The sequence below is a fragment of the Amphiura filiformis genome, chromosome 2 (assembly GCF_039555335.1).
Source record: "Amphiura filiformis chromosome 2, Afil_fr2py, whole genome shotgun sequence".
Classification (NCBI taxonomy): Eukaryota; Metazoa; Echinodermata; class Ophiuroidea; order Amphilepidida; family Amphiuridae; genus Amphiura; species Amphiura filiformis.
Window position 1 is genome coordinate 52,133,436 of NC_092629.1, and position 25,958 is coordinate 52,159,393.

The following is a 25,958-nucleotide window of genomic DNA, read 5'->3' on the forward strand; positions in this document are numbered from 1 at the left end:
CAAAAAAGTCACTATATCTCATTAACCAATGATCCTACAGATATGCGACCACTGACTTTTTTGTTCCTTATGACCAGAGGAAAAGTTCGACATATGGCACGACTCTCTAGGATATTTGGTTAAAAAGATAGAGGGTTAAGTGTACAAAATTAAAAAAGTGACTATATCTTATTAACCAATGATCCTACAGATATGCGACCACTGACTTTTTTGTTCCTATAATGACCAGAGGAAAAGTGACTATATTTTCATTACCCAATGATCCTATAGATATGCGACCACTGACTTTTTTTGTTCCTTATGACCAGATGAAAAGTTTGACATATCGCACGACTCTCTAGGGTATATGGTTAAAAAGATATAGGGTTAAGTGCACAAAATTTAAAAAAAAAGTGATTATATCTTATTAACCAATGATCCTATAGATATGCGACCACTGACTTTTTTGTTCCTTATGACCAGAGGAAAAGTTCGACATATGGCACGACTCTCTAAGACATTTGATTAAAAAGATAGAGGGTTAAGTGCACAAAATTAAAAAAAAGTGACTATATCTCATTAACCAATGATCCTACAGATATGCGACCACTGACGTTTTTGTGTCCAAAGCAGAAGCGAAAAGGGCATCAATAAGCATATGGTCGAATCCAACGAAAAGTGTACACGGCATGTTCACGATTTGTCCCGATTTACATTAGAATTGAGACTAGATTGTGCGCACGCGCACGGCTATGCTCCAGATACTTGTATTCAAATAGACAGTCTAGTACATGATCAGCTGTGGTCCGTTTCGTTGCTGCAAATAATATTGATATCGATATTGATATTTTTACAGATCATGTGATCTTTCGATATGATTCGAATTGTCACGTGATCGTCAAACCTGTAGTAGAAAATTCATTTTTTTATATTGTGCACAATAACATTATCAGTCAATTCTACATTTACGCTGTGAAATTCCAGGGTATGATGAAATCATATGGGTTATCTTAGGGAAATTCCCACAGGCAGCATTGCAATGTAAATTGAAAATGTCTAGTAGTATTAGATGGGCGTTTCCAGTTTATTAGTTATTATTAAAGCTAGATTCGACAAGAATTAATCAGGTTACACTGTAAAATACAGTGGATAATGTACGCTCAGAAATAAAGCAATTGGCAACCAAGATATCTGAGGTCCTAGGATTTTGCTTAACTGCCGCTGCTCTACATTAGTTGTTAGATTAGAGTGATGCTGCCCATGTCAAAGAAGCATTTTTACTCCGGCTTTTCTCCTTGGTTACCCTCACCCCCCAAGAAATAAATATCTTCACCATCAACATTTTCCGATCAACCAGTAAAATATTTCACTCCCCTGTCTCCCTCCTCCACCGTTCCCAAATTAATAACCCTGGTGCCGTGTCTTGCTGTGGCGGATCAAGAGCAGTTAGAGAGTCTAATTTGAGAAAATGCATGGGTGCGTGGGCGAAGGGATGTGACCTCCTCAGAAGTGAGGAGCGTTTGCAAAATGAAGACGTTATTCAAGCTATTTGGTGAACTTGGCACTTTTATTGTGTAAGTTATTGCTTTAAACATAAATTGTTGAGTGTCCAAAGCAGAAGCGAAAAGGGCATCAATAAGCATATGGTCGAATCCAACGAAAAGTGTACACGGCATGTTCACGGCCATAACTTAAGAGTATTAATCAATTGGCATTCGTTTTTGTATTGTGTTTATTCGCCTTGATCATACGCTTCGCGCCATATGTAATAAGACCCCTTCTGTGAAAAACTTAGACACAGAGACCCCAAAACATGCTATTTTTTACCCATTTTTTTCAAAATATTTCTTAATGTATTTTTAAAAATATCTAAATCAGTTATGAAAAGAAGTCATTGGATTGAATCTAAATTAATTTCCTGAAAGGTGTGTATTCAAAGATTGCCTGTTCAATTTTTCACATATTTGTACATAATTATGAATTTTTTGTGATAATTTTTTGAGTGGTATTTTTTACATTACCTACGAATACAATTTTTCATAGCACTAGATATATCTTTAAAATGTAAATCACAAATAAATGCGCAATTGATACACGCTTTGATATGTCCAATACTGAAATGCATTGCATTCGGACATCTTTATTATTGTATTTAGCTGCCAGAAATTATAAATGGCACAAAGGTAGGTTTGGTAAAAAAATATGCATTACCTCCGAATACATGTTAAAAGCTGTTTCATTTCCACAAAGTGAGAGAATAGTAAACAATAGTTAAGGAATAGGTGCAGGGTAATACACTCTTTATTTCTACCAAGTTTCAATAGCCTACGTTTAAATATTTCTGAGATGTCAACAATAAAACAGGTATTCGTAGGTAAATTTCGGTAACCGAATGTTACCTACGAATACAATTTGACATCATGACAGTATTGTGAAACACCGCCATTCATGCCAATGCCCATATTGGTACATAACGAAGGCCTGTAGGTTTGCTATCAAATCATATGTCAATGAAAGTTGCGAATTCACATACATGCCCACCATGCAAAACTGAATACGGCTTAATTGTTGAAAAATATGTACCGAAATAGACGACGGTCTGCTCATTTGAAAGAAAAATCAGATACAAAGAAGATTAGAAGGGATAAATACTTGGATTTGTCAGCTGTCATGTGTGTTTCATTTTAAACGTTTACCAACCTTCTGGTTTCTGAGTAATGTGTGTCGAAATTGGTTTATTCGAAGGTAACTTTTGACGTTTTCGCTAAGTTTACCTACGAATACCATGGACAAAAACGACTTTTCTCATTGTCTCATGATCTAGACAACACCTAGTATAAAGCTAATTATAGTTGCCCTCAAACGAAAGGCCACAAGACGTAACTGACTCCAAGATGGACTTCACAAGTCTGCAATAACGGTTTTAAGCGATTTGTGTGCAATTAAGCAAATTAAAGTCACTTTAGTGCCTTTGTTTCTTACTTCAATCCTCTTTCAACCACTGTGAACCGACATTAAATATACATGATAGGGTCTTAAGTATCAATAAACGCACATAAAGAAAATAATACATTCAAAGTGCTTTATAAAATGAAGATTTGATTGCGATATCCAGCACAATTCTAATTCTTACCTACAAATACTGAAATGTTACTTACGAATACAGCATAACACATGACATGTGTAATGAAGTGTCCCTACCAATGGAAATTAATTGTCAAAAACTTCAAGCGGTACCCCCGGACAATATTATTACCCATATACGGATTCATTCAACAATTATTTATTATGTAAATTTGCTGTTTAACTACTTGTATATCAATATGAAGTGTTCAAAATCTTGCTAAAAGCATCAAAAAATTTTTGATCTAAGGTAAAAGCACTTAATTTGGACGTACCATCTGAAAGAGATCTAAAAACTACCATTTTATTCATTCATTATCATAACAGCAAAATTTGAACCTCTAAACTCAATATAGAAATTGTTAAATTGCTCATGTTACCTACGAATACCAGGGTTTCTTCACCTATCATTTTATAAAGCATTAGGTGTATGCGTATAATTCCTAATATTCCTGAAAACAGATATCCCACTCGTTCTTATACAATATGTAAATTTATTCATACTCATTTGATAAATAAAATACAGAAACTGACCTAAACTTCATTTTCAAAAATAAACTAGCATAACTGACTAAGATCATATTGATCGCGTTATAAAAATAAAAACAAATATTTTCTGGTTGAGCTGGCATTTTCCTGACACCCCGTGGTCTACGTTACACGAAAAAAGTGTTAATGGGAATATTCCATTTGTTTTAGGTTGATTAGTATTGCGACAGTGAAAGCATCCTAGTGGTATTCGTAGGTAACATTGGGTTTTGATGTCACATTTACTATTACACGTCCTGGATTTATTTTTCAAGATTAGTGATGGCACTTTTGGTTCCTATAAGGCCAACATGCCATCAATCGATGGGCAAAAGGAAAAAATTGTGGAGACATTTTTATTTTGGACTTTTATTTTTGGCCCGTGGACATTTTTGGTTGGATTCAACCATATACGCTAGGGGTATATCAACCTTAAGTTGGCAAATTTTGCAAACTGAAGGCCCAATTGAAGCCATTTGATGAACGATTTTTACACTAATAATACTGTGTAATTTTTTTTTGTCAGAAAATGTGTGAGACTGTTGGCCCAATTGAAGCCATTCGTGGACCATTACTCACTTTTAGGCCTAATCGTTCTAGCTTAAAACATTAAGTATACGGGTGTCCAAAACAGAAGTATATATGGATTCAATAATGGGAAAGTTCAACTTTGTTCTTACATAAATATCGATTCTTTGCTCTATTGCAATTTTTTTTTACTCACCCTGTACAATAAACGAAACTCCAAAAGGCAAGACAGTAAAAATTCATTTTTTTATATTGTGCACAATAACATTATCAGTCAACTCTACATTTACGCTGTGAAATTCCAGGGTATGATGAAATCATATGAGTTATCTTAGGGAAATTCCCACAGGTAGCATTGCAATGTAAATTGAAAATGTCTAGTAGTATTAGATGGGCGTTTCCAGTTTATTATTAAAGCTAGATTCGACAAGAATGAATCAAGTTACAATGAAAAATACAGTGGATAATGTACGCTCAGAAATAAAGTAATTGGCAACCAAGATATCTGAGATCCTAGGATTTTGCTTAACTGCCACTGCTCTACATTAGTTGTCAGACTACAGTGACACTGCCCACTGTCAAAGAAGCATTTTACTCAGGCTTTTCTCCTTGGTTACCCTCCCCCCGAAAAAAAAATACCTTCACAAAATTCCTACTATTTGGGGGAATCAACATTTTCCGATCACCCAGTAAAATATTTCACTCCCCCCTGTCTCCCCTCCCTCCACCGTTCCCAAATTAATAACCCCTGGTGCCGTGTCTTGCTGTGGCGGATCAAGAGCAGTCAGGGAGTCTGATTTGAGAAAATGCATGGGTGCGTGGGAGAAGGGATGTGACCTCCTCAGAAGTGAGGAGCGTTTGCAGAATGGAGACGTTATTCAAGCCATTTGATGAACTTGGCACTTTTATTGTGTAAGTTATTGCTTTAAACATAAATTGTTGAGTGTCCAAAGCAGAAGCGAAAAGGGCATCAACTTTATGCCTATACGCTAGGGGCATATCCACCTTAAGTTGGCAAATTTTGCAAACTGAAGGCCCAATTGAAGCCATTTTGGTGAACGATTTTTACACTAATAATACTGTGTAATTTTTTTGTCAGAAAATGTGTGAGACTGTTGGCCCAATTGAAGCCATCCGTGGACCATTACTCACTTTTAGGCCTAATCGTTCTAGCTTAAAACATTAAGAATACGGGTGTCCAAAACAGAAAATGAACACTTGTTTATCCACATGCAGGGCCACTGGGTGTCTGGCCGGGGGGGATGTTCCCCGTGAGAAGTTAGAAAATTGTACAAAATCATAGTTCAATTCAAGCAATTTCGTTGAAGATTTTGACAATATTATTGTGCAAATTGTTTGGTAGAAAAGGTTAGAAAATGCGTAAAAATGAAGTTATTGCTTAAAACGTAAAGTGCACGGGTGTCCAAAACAAGGACGAAAACGGACAATTTAGTCTTGCACGAGCATGCAAAGGAAGAACTGGGAAATATGGATGTTTTTCGCTGATAATTTAAAAGTTATGCAGGCACCACTGATCGGTGTCAACCACAGATACAGCGGCTGAGAAATAGTACTTGCCACCTTATTTGACCAGGCGTATGAGGGAAATATGCTAATTGTGTAAAAAATATTTAACAAAACATCAAGGCATTAACATATGTTATTGTTACGAGGGTTGGCCCCTAGATAGCTATTAACCTCCTTTTTGAAGCTGGTCCGTTTCACAATTCCGGAATGTGAGGCGGGAGTGCATTCCATGTGCATGCTAAAGATGGAGTGAAGGACCGCTCAAGACTATAACAAGGTTAAATCTTGGAATTTGAACTGCGAGGTCGTGTGATCTAACTGAGCGGCGAAGACGAAGGTCAGTCTGGAGCTGGTCAGGAAGTAGTGGGCAAAGTAACTCAGGAACATTCCCATAGAACATTCGATGGAACAAAGTAAAGGCACTGACTGCTCTGCGGAGGGCCAAAGGCTGAATTTGAAAAAAAAAAAAAAGTTCTTCCCCATGGAGATCTATGATGCGGATGGCACGCCTCTGAACTACATCTAGTTTTGACAGTGATGTAGGAGTTGCTCCATGCCGTACATCTTAGATCTGACCATATTTACCATACTCTTATAAATCATGGTCCACTGAGCAGGCACCAGGTAGGGTGCAGCACGGCGGAGGAGACCAGTGCGCTGGGCTGCTGTCTTTGCCATTTTAGTTATAACAGGATTCCACACCAGATATACATTGTTAATGCATATGCACATTGGTGCAAAGCAATGATTATGTCAAATTGAGTATATATAAAGCCTATATATATAATCCAAACGCTCCTAGTGGTTTTTGGTTATCGGAAAGGAAAAAAAATAAAGATATTGCTTAAAACCCCGTGTTTCGACCCCAGGACCCCTCCCGTGCCAAGCAGTGCATAGCCGACCAATAGCCATGGGTGTTTCGCTGGTCAGGTCAGGAAACCAAGCGTATATAACTTTAGGGTGACTATACGTATGATGCGTGTATGCGCAGTGGTTTTGCTAGATTTTGTTAGATATGGCATGGTATAGGGTTAACCCTAACCTCGACTTGCTGAATCCTATAAAATTCCCATCACTGTATACCCTGGGAAGGCACACAAATAATAAAGTGGCATGCACTGATGTGCAACCACAACGTTAAACATAGGGAGGGGTTGGTTAGCAAAATTGGGTCTTTCTCGGGGAACAGGAAATAGAGGTTTCAAAGTTTTTCTTAGCAAAATTCCAATAAAAAACTCACGTTTTCCAGACAGTTTCGGCAATTTAGTCTGTTGCCTTTATCAATGGTGTATGCCAATCGATCCTTTGTTGGATGGTATGACGTCATCGGAAGATGATGACACCCTCTGAATCAATTGGTCATAAACGTGACTCAGTTGGTAGGCCCCCTCGTCGCCGTTCATTAGGTTCTCTTGCATACTAGGCTGTGATTTTCTCCTAATCCAGATCGACTCCCTTATATCCATCTGGTGTCTCTGGTGTTGTCCATGGCAAGAATCCTTGATATGGAAATAAAGGTCTTTCGGTGATGATTTTGTTTTAAAAACGTGGTCTTTGATGGAAAATGTGGGCCCTTTGGGGGCAGTTGATTGGAGATTATGGGTCTTTATGGGAGTGACGGATAAGAAATGTGGTCTTAAGTTTATTAGAAGTGTAATTGATAACTTATATACTAGTACATGTACAACAAGTGCTTCGACTTCTGCTAAGTCACAATTTAGTGTATTCCTTGATCTTTGCAAGAATATAAACCTATATTCATTTTTTTTTGTCCTTAGAATATCTGAAAAAAAAGTCTACCAAATTATATCATAGACAACAAGAACTACTCCCTATTCCAGAAAAATACAACACTAATGTGTTGGAATTAGAAAAGTATCATCTTGTTTTGCCAAATGAAACATAGCTAAATCCCAATCCTTAAGTTATTTCTAACTGGCAATAAAAGTCATAGAATTACGAGTCGTACTTGGCTCAATCCCAAAATCACCTTTTATCCGAACTCACACGAATGCATAACACACATACACTGTTTGATTAAGCTAACATAATCTAAGATAATTATGATTGGTACAAAATGTGACAACAAATGCACATACAAAATAGTCAACTCTTTAAACTAATCAGTACTAAGTCAGCATTCTTCTTCTTGATGGTAACATAGAATTCTTGCAATGTTCTGGACGGCTGATGTATATATCCTTATTCACTTGTCCTGCGAAAATCAGCGAAGTCCATTGTACACTTCATTTTTAAATATCCTAGCGAATAAAATCCTCACACACAAATGGTGAATGGTGTTGCTTTCTCCAAACTCTTATCTCCTCGCACTGCTTTGTTCTCCAAACGCTTATCTCCTCGCGCCGTTCTCCAATCACTTAACTCCATGCACCGTTATCCAAACACTTAACTCCTTGGGCAGATCTCCAAACACTTAACTTCCCCAGGAAACAGGCTTCTTTAACACTGCTCCACTGTATTTGACAGATGTGTTGTTTTATAAACCAGACTGCATCAATTCGACAGAAGAACTTTAATCCTTTTATGAGGAAGAGCACATTTGTGTACTCGAAATCTCCTTCGTTGCTGTATTAAAAATAGCTCAACTTTATTGGCTATGTAAACTCGTTAAAATGTACCTCTTTTGAAGCACAATGACGACCAACACAATCATGTAGAGTTTACAATCCCTCAGGACATTATGTTATAATAAAGGTCCGTTTCAATCCGCAGTAGACCCTATGTCTTTACTTTGGTCCATTTTCGTAGCTTTAAAATAACCATACTTCCAGCTTGTCGGTGAAAACATCCATCCATCTTCATCGTTCAGAGGCTGTTTTAAATAGCACTCTAGGAAACTCCTGATCTCCTTGGCCACACTCAGTAATACTCCTTGAGTATCCTGATTTTAACTGGTTAACATTGCTCTCTTACATTCATTCACATTACAATCATATTGATACAGGTCTGCCTAGAATTATTACAAACATGATGTTTTTATAGCAGACCATCTGGGATTTTCCCCAATGTTCTAATAATAGACATTCACCTTTGACATTACATCACTTCCTGTGGGGTTTTCCCATGATATTATTTCACTTTACAATTTCAGGGGATTTTCCACTTGACATAAAAAGTCCATCATAGGGGTTTTCCAGAAAAGGAAACATAGGATTATACAGGATACATCACAATATTTTAAAATTTTTGCAATTTGCGTGGAAATGGGCTAAAAACATGCAATTTTGCATATTGTCTTACAACTGTGGTCACAAACTTCTAAGACTTGGCACAAGTCTAAGCATTCACACTATTGAGCATAGACGAATCCAACGATCCAAGTGATGGTCAGAATTCAGTCGCTCGTTACTGAGTCCCGTCTGCAAAAAACTGGTGTTGTTACTGTCCAATTGGGTGGATTAGCCCTAACGTCCCAGTTGCTTTTTGGCGAGGGGGAAGGAAAGAAGGAGGAAAGAAAGAAGAAGAAGAGAAAATTTTTTTTCTCGGGTGCGGTTTGAGCCCCCGACCCTTCGGGTGCCACGCCCGTGCACTGGCCTACCTGGCCACGGGGGAGTAGCTTGCCCGGCAAAGCTTTCCGTCCCCATATGACTGTTCGCTTGATGACGCAATAGCATCACGTGGGATACCTGCTTGTGCCTACGCTTTCTGAATTGAGGTTTTTTGACGTTGAAGGTTAGGGTTAAGGTAAACATATAGGAGGAAAACTAAGGTGTTATTAGATCCGCTTAAATACCGATGTTGAATTGTATTGTGTTGTAAACTTTCATCATTCTTTTGTCTACGTGTAACACGGGTGATGGAATGCAGTTTAATATCCCCTTCAAGGCCACATCGTTTCACATTTTAGGTGGAATAGACCTGGGGACCAAGCTATGGCTGCCATTGAGGTGTAGAAATGCGTGAAATTGGATTCGTCTATAGGCTAAAATTATTTATGTTATAAACATTTTTGATAACTGGTTTAGTTGTGAAAAACATTAGAAAATGCATTTTCCAAAAATTAGAATGCATAACTTGAAATTAGTCTTCGTACAAGTATTTGGGTTTGATTGTCACTGCATACGGAAAATGCCCTGATAGCGCATGTTTTTTTACCCTATTTCCAAAAATAGACCAAATTATTAGAATTTGACTTATTGCCAGTTTTGGTTTTTTTTCTAATGAAATCTTTAATTATGTATACTAGATGGCTTTGAATCTAGTCTTATGTTTTGGTTTTCTTTCTTTCTTTTTTCCTTTCCTTCTTCCTCTCTTTCTTTCTTTCTTTCTTTCTTTCTTTCTTTCTTTCTTTCTTTCTTTCTTTCTTTCTTTCTTTCTTTCTTTCTTTCTTTCTTTCTTTCTTTCTTTCTTTCTTTCTTTCTTTCCTTTCTTTCTTTCTTTCTTTCTTTCTTTCTATTGTCAACGCATTAGGAACCAAAACACTACAATATTATTTGACATGATCCCTTCGAGACCAACGCTTAATAATGGAGAAGTTAATGGATTGTGAATTCATTGACATTCAATATGGATTTGGTCCGCTTGTCAGTTAGTTCAGGGTTCAAACTTTTTAACAACAGTTTGGGTTCCTACTGCGTAGGCAATAGTATTATAAATATCTACGATGCATAGTTTTGCATACAAGGGACTTTCCCTTCGTATTTTTATTTTCCATTGTATATACAATTCAACTGAATACAAACGAAAACAACTGAACTGATTCAGGGATCATATGCCATGTTTAAAAATATAATTTTTTGTTTTGTTCAGATGCTTGAACTAAGTACTGGTAATGGAGAGAGAAATTGACGACGAATCCCAAATCACAGCGCCAAGTAATGACCGGGTCACCGAGTGCAAATGGATGCCAATGAATTACCAACAGAATTGGTTAGACATTGGCCCAGTATTGATCATCGATATTGAGCCATGAGTGGCCCAATATTGGCTAATTTAAATATTGCCAATATTAGGCCAATCCAGACCCATGGGCAAAACATCTTGGTACAACATTGTATCTAATAATGGGCCAATAAAATTTTAATATTGGAGCAATCCCGACCCAAGATTGGAATGCTGTCTGGGTAGTAGAGGGCAGACTTGTACCCGAGTCCAGCTTGTCCGAGTCCGAGCCGAGCCGAGTCCATTTGTATCCGAGTCCGAGCCAAGTCCGAGTCCTTTTGTGTCCGAGTCCGGACTCGAGTCCAAGCCCAGGGGTGCCGAGTCCGAGCCAAGTCCGAGTCCAACAAAAATAAGACCCGAGACCGGACTCGAGTCAGGACTCTGGGTGAGAGTCCATGCCCGGTGGTGGTGGTGGTGGGGGGGGGTGGTGGTTCATTCAACTTTAACCTATTGGCATTGCTTAGTTTGGGTATAACAAAATTATGAAAAAAGGGTAATTGGGTATAAAATTTTGAAAGAAGGGGTCATTTGGTACAACATTTTGAAAAAATGGGTCATTATTTGCAAAAATGGAGCAAAATTTTATATTTTATTTCTTATTTGAAAAATTTACAATACAAATTTGCTGAAAAAGGTCAATTTTAAAGTTTCCGCATAATTTTATGGCATTTTGATGATAAAATTGTTAATGTGATGAGAAGGTCACTCACTGCATCACACCACACACCACTCTACCAAACCCCACCCAACACTGTTGACTCAACCAACCAACTGTACACACTTTCTTCAAAAGCCATGTCCATGAACAGGTTACTCCTGAAGGTAAAAACTAAATGTATCAGACCACCTAGTACCTGTATCAGACAGCAGGCATGTGGGGTATTTTGTGTGTGTGTGTAGCACACTACATTTTAACTCACAGTTAACTTAATTGCGCCTAGGGACAAGGCTGTAGGTATGCCAGGTGAATTCAAATTTGCCATCAAACTGCATCATTTTATATATCAAATTAAAGCCCTTGAGTAAAGAAAGTCAAAACTGAAAACCGTTTTCTCATAGCACTTTCCGTAGCAAAGTTACATCTTGTCAAAGATTGACTTTCATCAAAAAGATTCAGCTAACAAAACAGTATTTCGGTCATAGACATACCACCTAGACCTATGACTGCCCATCCCTTACCACAGCGGGAGGTGAAGCCCCGTATCCAAGGTGATATTGACGGGGTTACTAGGCGCGGAGATAATTGCGTATATTCTGACGCTCTCGGTTGCGTGGTTACTGCGCCGTTATCACGGTCCGCGTCAAATGCAACATGTTCTGTAGACGAGAACATTATCTGCTTGCTTCATTGCTTGCGTCCGGGTATGCGTCCTTGTTCAAGTCGTTGCTAAGCAGTGTCGGCTTAACTACGCGAGTCAAAGTCACTGGTCTAGGTACTAGTTTGTCTGGGATTTCGGTGGTGTTTCTAGATCTTAGTCTCATGATGATAGCAGCTTTTCTATGTGGAACTGCTATCAAAATCCGGGTCAAAATCCCATGTGCGAGTGTCTCATCGCCATAAAAAATCATATATTTGGGTCAAGTGAAGTATAGACAACATACTAGTATTTATGTAGGTTTCCTTGACCTACCTGTTCTTTTAAATTTTTATGTAAATATGTATTGTGTTCTAGGCGAATTTGGCTGACTAGCAGATAGGTTTGCCTGGCATACCTATACGTTGTGTGCAGTATTACATGTAAATGAATTGCAATATATTCAAATACATTATAGAAAATTAACATCATCATCATTATAATAATAATAATACTAACAGAAATTCACCTTTATAATTCTAAACATATTTTCAAAATTGGCCCACACAAATGTCATGTGTACTCACTTACTGAGCACATGCAAACTACATGTATAGCCCTACAGAGTGGGAACTGAGATGTATGGTCCAGTGTGCATGTTTCTCTTTCAAGAGCTTAATGGATTGGAAAGTTCCATGAAAGAAGTCTTACATTGTATAAATTTTGATACAGTCCAAATATTTAATAAAATTATGCATTTGATTAATTATCAATTATTTCATTTTAAATGATAACAAAAATATGATTCTGCTAAGTGACAGATAAATCTAAATAATTTGGTGGATATGTAGGAATAATAACAGGTCACAGATTTGACAGCCCCAATTAATTTGGAAAATGGCCAAATAAGTACAGTCAACAAATTTGAGATCTATTTTTACATTTTTAGATAATCATTTTACATAGATTTGGACATTGGACTGGACTCGGACCGGACTCGCCTTCGAGTCCGAGTCCTGTTCTGTCCGAGTCCGAGCCGAGCCGAGTCTTTTTGTGTCCGAGGCCGAGCCAAGTCCGAGTCCAACAAAAGTGGACTCGAGTCCGGACTCGAGTCCGAGTCCGGACTCGAACGATACATCTCTGGTAGAGGGTACATAGGTTATGTCATGAAAAGGATATTTATATTTGTTAACATTAACTTAGATTATTTTCAAAAATCTACATGTAACCTTTTTTTGGGACACCCGGTAATTTATGGGAAATTACTTATTTTTAGGACATTGAGAGCACAGTGGCTCTCTTTAACCATTGGATAACTGAAAACTAAACAATGGGAAGAAATCTCAGTATATAATGTGCAATGACGTCAATGACACAAGTTTAACAAAAGACCTGAAATTGAACGGAGCTTTGAAACGTGCCTCATGTGCATTCAATATTGGTAGGTACCTGTTGACTTGTTGTAGAAAAAATATATAATTTTGGTCTTAAACTTGATGTTTTTTTTTGTAAAACTATTAGTTAAAATGTGTATACAAAATAAGGTTACTGTCACTGAGCCCCTTCTCCTCCTCAGTATGACTATATGTTTATAAAATGTGTATATAAATTCATTGACAAGGTTACTGACAAGGCCCAAGTAAAGATATTGGTTAAAATGGGTATGTAAATTCATTGATAAGGTTACTGTCACCCCAGTAAGACTACAGATTAAAATTCATTGGCAAGGTTACTGTCAAGCCCCACTCCCTTACTAATGGTTAAAGTGTGTATATAAATGCATCCCATGGTTTAGACCCTCCCTCGGGTAATGTAGATTATATAACATTAAATAAACCCGATACATGGACCCTTCCAATCTGTAGGCAAATTGACTTCCAGCTCCCAGCATTTCGTGGGAATTCACTTTTACATCCTGGGTCAGACGAGTTTTCTATATATATCACGTCCGTGGTCTCACTGTCTTGCCGTTTGTGTAAGACTTGTGTAAGCGGCTACTCAGCCTGACCAATCAATGTAGAGCTCAGCAAGCAAGGCGATATTTGAAATGAGTTTTCATTGATAGTCGCGGACTATTTAGAGAGTGGATATTGGCTCATCTTTCACACACAGGAAGAACAGTCTGCTGGCAATAAAATGCTGGGTCTAACTCATTTTTGTAAAAAATTGGAGTTGGGCCCTTCTTCCACTCAGGTATTCAATTATTTGGAAGTCAGTTTACTACCAAAGCGGAACAGTCTCGGATTAGGAGAGCTATTATAAAAAAATAAACAAGTTGGTTTGTAGATTAATTGAGTTTTCGTCGACGCATAGTGCTCCAGGAGCACTATAACTTTGTTGCCATTAGTTAGGGCTTAGTGGTGTGTTGGTTTTAATCTTTGGAGTGAAAGAGAAGGTGGTTTTAGCTCTAATTAATAATAAATTAATAAATAATAATAAATAATTAAAATAATAATTATTTACACAGAGATGGAACCGAGACAGTGGGACAGTCTACCATGGTTACTGTCATGGTTGCTTCCCCCGTAAGACTTCATGTTAAAATGTGTATATAAATTCATTAATAAGGTTATTGCCAAACTGACCTTGACATTTATGTCATGATTGTGTGGTCATTCCAACCAAATTTCATGGGCTTGCAACGATCTATGGCGATTTGACCCCGGATGACCCTGAATGACGCAAAAAATTGATTTTGCCTTTTTCTGCCCCGCTTTGGTGGTTGTTCCCATCAAATTTCATGAACTTGCGATAGTAAGGTGATTTGTCCCCAAATGACCTCAAACTGACCTTGATATTTTTGTTTCGCTTTGGTGGTCGTTCGCACCCAATTTCTTAATTCTTCGATAATCATCAATGGCGATTTGACCCCGGATGACTCCGAATAACCTCCAAAATGATCTTGACCTTTTTTTGTCTCGCTTTTCTCCGGATGATTATTTTCACTTCTCATAATTTTCCTTATAACACAACGAAAAACAAAAGAAAATGATTTTTAAACTCTAATAAAACAAAGTCAAATATAAGATTAACTTTTTTCTAGATGCTTATTTTCAATTCTCAAATTTTATCATAATACAGTGAAAAACAAAACACATATATTTTAAAACATAAGATTAGCTTTTTTTCTAGATGCTTATTTTCAATTCTCAAAATTTATCATAATATAATGAAAAACAAAACACATATATTTTCAAACTCTAATAAAACAAAGTCAAATATAAAAATAACCCTTGAGGAAAATTATAAGAATTGAAAATAAGCATACAGAAAAGAAGTTATTCTTATTTTTTATAGGGTTTGTAAATCCAAATTTAATACAATTAAAAACAAAAGAAATATACTTACAAATCCTAATAAAAGAAAGTCAAACATAAGAATAACATTTTTTATACTTATTTTCAATTCTCATAATTTTTCCTCATAATACAATGAAAAAACAAAAGAAACATATTTACATATCCTAACAAACTCTCAATTTATTGTATTATTTTATACTATTACTTCTATCTTCTGTTTCGCATATTTATATTTATTATATGACATCATCGATCTGGGAATCCCCGTTTAGTCACAATCACATGACGAATTGCGACAAAGCGGAAACAAACGTGACAAAACTACCTCAACACAGTCTCAGAAGACTATAAGACGAACACGGGGACGAACAACTAAGAAGGGTTGAAGAATTTGACAAGTTATATACCAAGTTCAGATCGAGTCATATTCCAAATAAGGTACAGTATGGTACAACTATTGTCAATGCTTTGTTCAAATCACAAAAAGGTCACGTTCACTGATGCATGCCTTTTAAAAAACGCCCAAGCAAGCACCTTGCCATATGGATATAACCCGTAACCTGGATTGGTACGTCCCAACACTTCCAGTGGAGTAATTAAGCGTCAACGTAGAACAGTTTCTTGCACCTCTGTTTCATGATACTCGAGGTGTTTTCATTTTTTCAGCCAATACTTATGTGATTGAAATGTGATCATGTGTTATTGTGTGTATGTTATATCACAGGTGTATACAACTCTCCAGGCTGCTTAAAGCTACAGCTAGAAACAACAGGTGTGGAAATGAGAGTATAAACTCACTAGTAGATACCAGTTGTTGTCCTACTATGTACTTGCTGTTGGCACATTGGATGGCTCTGGGGAAAGTTAGCCAATACTTCACAGGGAAACGTGCCATATTGGCAAGACTATACATGCCTTCAAGGTGAAAAAAAAACCTACTTATGTTACCGTCTGGTTATGGTCTGGTCTGCTGTCTGATCTTTTCCTGGGAAACAAGGTTATTCCAATTTGGGCCTTTAAGCTTTTGCACTTGAACAATATGATCAATCGCACTGTCACAGCGTACTACAGGTAGTAATAGTTTGCAGACAGAATGATTCAATAGGATCGAGGTTACAGTGGATCGAGGTATATGTACTACAACGTGGCCGGGACGATAAACATCATGCAAAGGTATAATAATCAGATAAAATAAAATATACCGGGAAATAGAATTTAGTAATATACGAAAAATAACTGTAATTATAGCTTTATAGCGAACTGAAATACTAGCAATGTTAGATATCAACTAGGCTATGCCATAGTCGATTTTTGATAAATAAAAACATGTTATTAATCATGAAAGCATTTAGTTGAACTCGAAATTATACTGATATTACATCAAAATACTTGTTATGAGCAAGTTTATATAATGATATTAGTGAAAAGTAAAGTATACGTAGGCTTATATTATTGAATGCAACATATCATAATGTCATAATTATAATCATGATAACGGCACTTCAATAATGAACAATTCTGATTTTAGAATCTACCAGTTTATTAGTCGCGAACTTGGGAAGCTAACAAACAGAGGGAGTACGGTGACTGAACTAAAGATTAGATTTGCAAATCTATCAATTGTGCACAAATTAATTAAATCAGAGTTTTAAGCTTAAATGCAATAACCAGAGTATGCACAATGGGCAAGTTGACTACGGAGAAGTCTAAATATCAACTTGTTTTGTCAGTTTACTTAGGGGCTGTTCAATATTTTGAGTCCCCTGGGGATAAGATTTCCAAACGGCTCTTCAAAAATCGCTTGCCACCACCGCCTCCCCGACCCGCCAAAAGCGCTTCCCTCGCGGTCTGCCAAAAATCTTTGCACCTCCTCCCTTTGCACATGCCAAATTTTTGGGATCCCAAATTGCAAACCTTAAATGGTCTAGATACATGTTGCGAGCGCAGCGAGCAGGAAAATTTGTATATGTGAGCGTTTCTGTACTGTTTTCCTAAGCCTTTTTAGAGCCGTTTATTTAAAAGGCGCCCATGAATGTGTGCCAAAAATCGCTCCCCCCCACTCGGCTTACCAAAAATTGCTTGCTCTCAACCCATAAAGACCCCATCCACGTCCTAACCTGCGTCACCTAAATTTAGTTGTTTGTTTAACCAGTCGGTCTTAATGGGACCAGGCTCAAGCAAAATGCTGAAGTCACCTTAGCTTAAAAGCTTATATAAGCATGCTGCCCTGTAGAAAACTAGAAAGAAACAGGATGCAGACAAAGAGCAAGGAAAAGAAAGGTGATTTCTTGTACATATTATAACTCTAGGCCACCAGAATCCAACTGAACAAGTAGTGGACCTTAGCAACTTCAACTTAGCACTATTATAATTTTTCTTGGGATGAGAAGAACGCCCAAAACTTTCCGTTTTTATAATATTATTGGCCTTTACTCAAGAACCGCAAGACCTAATATAAATTGAGTTATTGTCTCCCTTGACTCATTTCTATTATATTTAATTAAAAACGTACACTGCATTGGTTAGTTAAATGGCTAAAACCGGCGTAATATGGCCTCGCTTGCGCCAAGAAAGGCATTAAGTATTGAGACAAATAAACAATGGAATTCATTCAACAATAATATTGCCAAATATTGTTATAAAAATCCTCTGGTTTGAAAATTTCCCTAAATCTTGCAGAAAGCATCACCATGATACAAGGTGAGTTCAAATGACACTACCCTATCTGTGGTATTTGAATCTTTTAAATTGCAAAATAAGCTAGACTGTATACCTTTTTTGCAAGTCATTTTTATTTTGCCCCGCGAGCTTTTTCTGGAGTTAACGTTTTTGCTTTTCAAAGTAACATAATTCGCGAAAGATATTTCCGCAACTTTCTAAAGCACATCATTATGGGCTATTATGTCATAGTTGTGTCAAAATTTCGGTTTTGATTGCACCATATTTCAATTTCGACTACCAATTTTGTAAAAAAATCAGCTCCCGAATGTACCCATGGATGGATGATTTTGCAAGCCACAATAGAAATATCGATTATTTCTGCTGGTTACATTAGAAATGAAGCAATGGTGGACATTTTGGGAGCCGCATGTGGAAAAAGGTGAAATCAAAACGGATATTCTGACAAAACTATGATGTGCCTTACAGAGGTGGGAAATATCTTTCTTTAGCGAATTATATTAGTTTGAAACGCTAAAACATGAATTCCGCAAAAAGCTCGCTGGTGAAATTAAGGTCTATAAAAATCAAAAATCTTACACTAAAAGACACAATGTCATGCCTAATTTTAACACCAGGATTTAAAAAAAAAAGTATATCCAAGCACTATGTTTTAAATGACATTACTGAAGAAAAAATATTGCTTTATATTTGACCGAGAAAATTAATTTCATAGCAAAAAGGTGTATCTTTGAATTGTGCTGATTTTAACATGTATCGATCGACTTTTAGCGCGACTATGCATACCAAAAGATCGGTTGACCAGCGTTCAGAGTGTAAAGACCCCATCCACGTCCTTACCTGCGCCACCTAAATTATTTGTTTGTTAAACCAGTCAGTATGGGTTGATACACACTTGGGTCTTAGTGGGATCAGGTTCTAGCAATAAAGCTTATAAAAGTATTCTGCCCTGTATGAAGAGAAAACTAGAAAGAAACAGAATAAAGAAAAAAACAAGACAAAGGGTCACTTCTTGTACATATATAACTATGTGCCACAAAGATCCAACTGAACATCTACTGGCCCTTAGCAACTTGGACCTAGCACTATTATAATTTTTCTTATGGGAAAAACTCTCAAGAACTACAAGACCTATGGTAATATAAATGTGATTACTGGCTTCCTTGACTCATTTCTATTATATTAATATATTAATTAAGAGGTACACTGCATTGTTTAGTTAAATGGCTAAAACCGGAGTAATATGGCCTCTGCCATCCCACGCGCCTTTAAACAATGGAATGCATTGAGTAATAATAAGACCAAATTGTATTACCAAAATCCTCTGGTTTGAACATAACCCTAATTCTTGCAGAAAGCATTACCATAATACATGGTGCGTACAAATGACACTACCCATATATCTGTGGTATTTAAATATATTAAAATGGCAAAAAAAAGCCGACTGTATCTTTTTTGCACGTAATTTATTACTGAACCTCCTTTATTTTGCAAAGTGAGACCTTTTCACATGAACTATATATGTGTATATGTGTATATTATGTATAAACATTCCATATGATATTTGAAAACGATTTCGCGGTTCTTTTGAATACAAATAGCTTGATCAAACACCATTTTAGTATAGAAATTTAATTCTTAGTTGTAAATCTAAACATTCATATTATAGACATGTCAAAATACCAAGTATTGCACAACAGTTACAGTTCCGTCTATATTTCATTGCGTGTATACTGAATCGTCAAGTTCAATAACAATTGAATTTGGGCAAAATTATATTCACAGCGAATTTGCCTGTATTTACTACTAGAGAAAGATATGTCTGCAAGCATTCATTAGAAGTTGGTGAACTATGCAATTCAATCACAACTATTTAACTGACGTGATTCCTTTATGAATGATTTTATGCATGAAGCACAAATTGAAAAGGCTGTGATATGGTGTCATGCTTAGATGGTGTTGAATTTGGCTTTCTTTAACATGTTTAAAGGAATATTCGCAGATTTTTTAGCATGATTGACTTTTATTTTTTATTTACTTATTTATTTATTTATTTATTTATTTTGGTTGGAATATCTTTATTTTGGTATCAACAACATGTTTGTTTACAGCAGATGGGGTGTTGGGTCAGTCGATCTCCACTCAGTGGTAAAGCCAATACAGCTGAAACTGGTACATGTTGCCGCTAGTCTGCCATATCACTAGCCAAACAAAACAAAAATCCCTACTTATGGGTGTGTCAGTCAGAAAATCAGTTTAAGTGTACAAGTCCAATAGTCCAAAGAAATGTTAGTTTCCACTGTCATGCGTATAAAAAAACGGGATTCATCGTTTTCATACAAATCTTAGATTTTGACACGATTACAGGACATAAAACTTTGATTTTTGCAGCTTATGTTAGTTTATTGAAGTATACTACAATCGCTTAAAAATCAGAATTTAGAAAGACACTGAAGGTGCAGTGGCGTAGTTAGGGGTTGTGGCACCCTTTGCTAAGGATACATAATGGCTCCCTCTCCAATTCTTGAAACAAGTGGTTATAATGAAGTTGGAAATCAGTATTAAATTGATCTTTCTTTTGATTTTTTGGTGAAATGCGCGCGAAGTGTGCGAAAATGGGGCGCAGAATCGATGCTGAATTGGTCAATTCGGCGCCCCCTAAGGGTGGCGCCCAGGGCATGTGCCCCTGCGCCCTCCCCCCCTCGTCGCTACGCCACTGTGAAGGTGTCCTCATCAGCAAAATGGTACGATATTACTTTAACCATGGAGGTATATAAATTTATTTATATACCTCCATGCTTTAACGCGGCTGTGTTCTCCAGACGTTGTTTCTTTCGTGGAATCGATATGTATATACTTCGTAATATTTTTGATTAATAATACAAGCAAAGAAAATCCAGATTTGCAAACCCCTACCGGATGTTATTTTCACTCGTGTTCGCAATTTAAAAGGAAAGAAAATCTTTGTTGAAACAGCGGGTTAAACACGCGCAACAACCTATCGCGTAGTACAAAATTTGTTAACGCCCAGATACGCTATGCCTATGCGACGCTTTGGGTGGTACAAAATAGGGTGGTGTAAATAAGTTTACATATGGGTAAGATTCAAAACTGATCACATGTTGTCAAAACCCACACTAAAATATTCCGTTAGTCACACGGATTCAGAACCTGTAGCGATTGGCTTATCTACGGCTTATCCTTCACGAGTTATGAGTAAAAATGCCACAAGATAACTACTTTGGGTAACACATGGATAAAACAGAACATAATATGACTTGATGCAAATGATCTCAAATTCTGTTACGTGTTATAATAATGCTGTTTGTTTCTTTGTTTATTTTATTTCTTCTATAACCTGGGACACTCAACCAGTTGAAAACACAATTAATCATCTGTTCTTCCTTGAGACCCTTGACGTTTATATAAAGAACAAGTTGCAGTTCCTGAAATTGTTGCTTACGTAAGGCTTACGTAACAATAACAAGGTCAACATCCACTAGGAGACACTTGTGAAAAATATGTGAGCGGTTGAAAAATCCGTTAAAGGGACCATTGAAAGAAAATATGATTTGGGGTCAAAATAAAGCCCATAAAATATAGAATCAATATCTAAAATGATAAACGCAATTTTCCTTCATTTTACCGCCCAAATCACCAAATAAAGACAAAGCGCCCAACGTCGCGTCGTTCCGCCCAATTCATATGTGCAGAGACACGTGGCAACCCCTGTGACGTCAAAGTGGTTATCCTTTCCGCTGCATGGCAACACTGCGTAGGCCAGACTTGGTCCTAAACCAACGCATGAACGTGTTTACAGCAATGAGAACTTTTCTGTGCCTTTTAGGCCTAAAAAGGATATAATATAAATTATGTCAAAGCTACAATGACTGTTGCAAGATGCCGACCATGAGACGGACACTAGACTGGTAGGCCTACTATGATAGGCCTATATATAAAGTCTAGCTACAAAATTGGCCAACAACGGGGAAACATAAGTTAGGCCTACATATTGACAAAGTCAAAGCTGTCATCAGTGCTAGCTGCTCGGCTTTTGCAAGAGAGTATCATTTGTTTTGAGGCATTCTGATATAGCAACTCTTTACTTATACTCCGGGCTTATACTTCCTCTGAAATATCTGGTGAGGATAGGAAAGAGAAGGCAATGATGTTTCGGGTTAGCCCATGACATGCAACTGTCAGGCCTTATTAGCATACCTCCCGGGCGTGCGGCCTAGGTTTACAACCGCCGGGCCTAAAACGCAAGCCGACCCTGACTCCGCAGTTTGGAAGCTGAATTGCGAGTGATTAAAGTGTGTTTGTTTGTTTCTTTAAACGGACGCTCCGTGTAGAGACACACTTGTTCAAAACAAAAGCCAGGCTCGGGAGAGCGAGTTAGCGCAGTTGTTCCCTCGCCTTGCACCACTGAGGTCCCGGGGTCAACTTCAAGCCCCGGCGCGCGGCCCAAAGACTCATGTGAACTTGGTTTATCCCGATCCCGGGATCCCGCATGCTCGCTCTCGCAGGTTTTCTCCGGGATCTCCAGTTTCCTCCTGCTTCTCAAAAATCGGTGATTAGTTGTTTGGTTATCAAAAACTTCCTTCACCATGAAATTTTGGGAGCTGCAAAGATAATTGGTGGATGTTACAATCCAAGTGCGGCTTGGTTTGCGCCAGGTTCAGCAGCATCCAGCCTAGATGATGCGATCTGATTGTGATAAGTACCATGGCAGTGAAATTACAGCGCTTTGAACCCTCCGAGATCTGGGAAAAGAAGCTATAGGCATATATATATAAAAGCCGAAATTTATTTTTTATTTATTTTTAAAAGCCTATGAAAAATGAGAAACAAATTTGAATATACAGAACCACGAGAGGAACATATATAAAGCCACTCCAAACAATCAAATGAACAATATTTACTGTCAGCCTTTAGTTTGCGTTTTCGGAAATGCTTATAGGCCTAATCCAATCTCAACTCCCACTGAAACTTGAAAGTGCAAAGTGTTCGAACGTTTTATCAAAGATAGGCCTACAGTTCCAAAGTTTAGGTTGATTGGATAAATGTTGTATATCTAATAAAGAACTTTGGGAATAGGACTCGCTAAATATTTTAACCGGCGAGGTAGGTACCAGGGAATAATCACACGGCTTGGTAGATGCGTCTTGGTTCACTCGTCTCGGCTAGTCCCTCCGATTGGTATTCGGTTCATCGTCTCTTCATCATAGATTTGGCCTGAGTAGGGGCGCTAAAATAAAGTTCTTCATAGAACCAGAGGTTCAACCAGGGACTTATTTAGGCTTTTAGAATCAGCCAAGCACGAGTATTATCACACAAACATGAAGACAATCAAAACCCAATTTACTGTTAATTAAGTTATATTTATTACTTACTACATCTTCTTCATTCGGTATGAAACTTTATATTAAAACTAACAAGAGAACTAGGAGTAGAACAAACTCCATTATCCAGTAATAATTAGCAAGAATTGTACTCGCTCTAAACTAAGAAGTTGTGTTCAAATCTTGACGCACACGGAGAGTTTATGGAGAGATGTTAACCATCTGAGTGAATGCCACAGACTACAATTCATTCTCAGTTTGCGTCGTACACAAGACATTCGTTCACAAAAGACCATTGTGACGTTTAACGATAGTCTAATCGACATGATACGAGAGAGTGATCTCACTCGAGGTGAATGACACCATGAATAAATAAATAAATTAAAATAGAAGGCATGGGATATAAAATAATATATCGCCACAACATACGCCCTCCCTAAAAGTTTTGGCGCCTGACAAAAGTAAATTTATTGAACACCAAATTTGTTCTACTTTCCAGTTCATAATTGAATTGCAAATTTCATTTATGTTTATACAATCATTATTTGACTGTCTCTGATAACAATTCAGGACATTTTTATAATTCATTGATTATTAAACAAAATTTTATGAAGGTAAATCCATGCGATATAAATCCTCTTATCCTCGTCAGTGTATCCTCGTTGTGTGATGATTCCTTGTTACGAAATGTAATTCATCAATGCATCGTCGTATCAGCATCTGTGGAACTCCTGATACCGAATTGACCCGAAAATTTACAATTGTTAAAGGCCTAATTTTCAGGTAATTTCGGTTTCACGGAAAAATCAATGACTAAATTTTATTTACATTACACAAACATCCCTTACATACCCTTTCACGTACTTAGGCAAAACTCTTCTCCGGGGTTCCAAAATGATTACATCGAGATGGGAATGTTTCTTTTGAGGATTTTCTCCGACTGAATTCCTTCAATATCGCAATATATTGTAACACGCTGAAGTACATATCGCGAAATACAATAATATACCTTACTTTAATTGAATCAAAAATAAAATGATGGTGGCATCAACATTACAATTCTACATTTCTTAATTTCTTAAATGTTTCATTACTTTATTACCTACAAACAATTTTGTTCCAATAATGTACAAATCCACAACATACGCGCCAACCAAATATACCTTCGGGTTCATTGTCATTATAATTCAAAATACATTATTTTCTGATAATCCAATTCCACACAACTACAAATAGTACAATTGTGACAAACTTTCAAATTACATTTCAAAATTACTTCAACATAACTTTCTACATTTATCACATGTCAAATATATTTTGACATTTTTCATTTTGACGTCCTTTGACTTTTATATTAGTCATTCATAAATTTGTAAATGCACAAAATATAAGTATTCTTTGATAATTACAAATCACATAATAATTATAATATGCCTAATTTCACATTTGCCAAGACATCATTTTTTTTTTCATACAGCCTTTTGATCGAGTTGCTTACAACTGATCTAACAATGATACTGATTCCATAGTCTGGCCTTTACAGTTTACCAGTAATTTTGACAGGATTGGTCTTCAGAGACTCAAGAGCAGCTGCGTTCAAGTTTGTCTCTGGTTCCCAAGTGTTTCTTGATTTTGGAAAATCCCGCCACTTTATGAGATATTCTAGACGCCCATTTCTATAGCGTCCTCTGATAATATGCTCAATCACATATTCAGGAGTTTTATCCTGAACTGGTGGCAGACCTAGGATAATTGGAACCTTTGTTTTCTCAGACTCTTGTGTGGCCAAAAGAGGAAGAAAAGAGTCCTCAGGACAATCGTCTAGAACAAGTCCTGGAATTGGATCTCTTTGTTCTAAATCGGTTGGTTCAGTATCATTGCTTGGTCGGACATACCTATCATATGCAAATTTCATACGATTGACGTGAATTGGTGTAGTAATCAATTTGTTGTTTTCTAGATTACGTACACGGAAATTGACTGGACCTGTTTGTTCAACAAGCAGGTATGGACCCGACCAGAATTTCTGAAGTTTGCGTGAAAGTCCTTGCTGCAATGCAGGAATATATATCCATACTGAGTCTCCAACTTGATAAGGAACTTCCGTTGCACTCTCATCGAAACGTTCTTTCATCTTGTTTTGATTTTGCTCTGCGTGACGTTGTGAGATCTTCCTTACAATTTCTAATTGAGAGATTAAATGATGAATGTGCTCTCTGAGATTCTGTTCTGCATAATTGCAGTCTGACGTGAGCGTTACATCTAAAGGAAGTCTCGCTTCTCTACCATACAAGAGAAAGAACGGACTGAATCCAACGGAGTTTTCAGCAGGAGTTGTACGGTACGCAAACTGTATGGCTGTGATATATTGATCCCAATCAGTATGGAATTCATTTACATAGTGTGAAATGGTGTCTAAAATTACAGCATTGTACCGCTCTTGTATCGCGTTGCATTGTGGGTGATAACTTGAGGTATTCAATTTCTGTGTTCGCATGATTCGACACACTTCCAAAACGATCTTGCTAAGAAAATTTGTTCCTCTATCGCTTAATAACGTTTCTGGACAACCGTGGACACATATGACATTATCGAAAAATGCTCTTGCGATTGTTGAAGCATTTGTTACTTTCAAAGGTACCAAAATGGGCCACCTGGTGCAGTGATCCGTAAAGCAAAGAACATAACGGTTGCCAGAGGTTGTAATTGGTAAAGGTCCTAAAATATCAACACTAACGCGTTGGAAAGCACCTGGT

At 37.2% G+C, this 25,958-nt stretch overlaps 1 protein-coding gene across 3 annotated transcripts in view; it reads left to right on the forward strand.

Moving 5' to 3' along the window:
- The first annotated feature begins 15,486 nt into the window (after positions 1 to 15,486).
- Positions 15,487 to 25,958, forward strand: part of LOC140146361 (uncharacterized) — a 63,544-nt gene continuing 53,072 nt past the window's right edge. For 2 of the 3 annotated variants that reach the window (XM_072168180.1, XM_072168182.1), the window contains exons 1-2: positions 15,487 to 15,619; positions 15,906 to 16,354. The gene's annotated coding sequence lies outside the window, so the exon portion shown is untranslated. Of the gene's footprint in view, positions 15,620 to 15,722; positions 16,355 to 25,958 lie in introns of those variants that run through there. The other variant, XM_072168181.1, reaches the window with a different exon arrangement.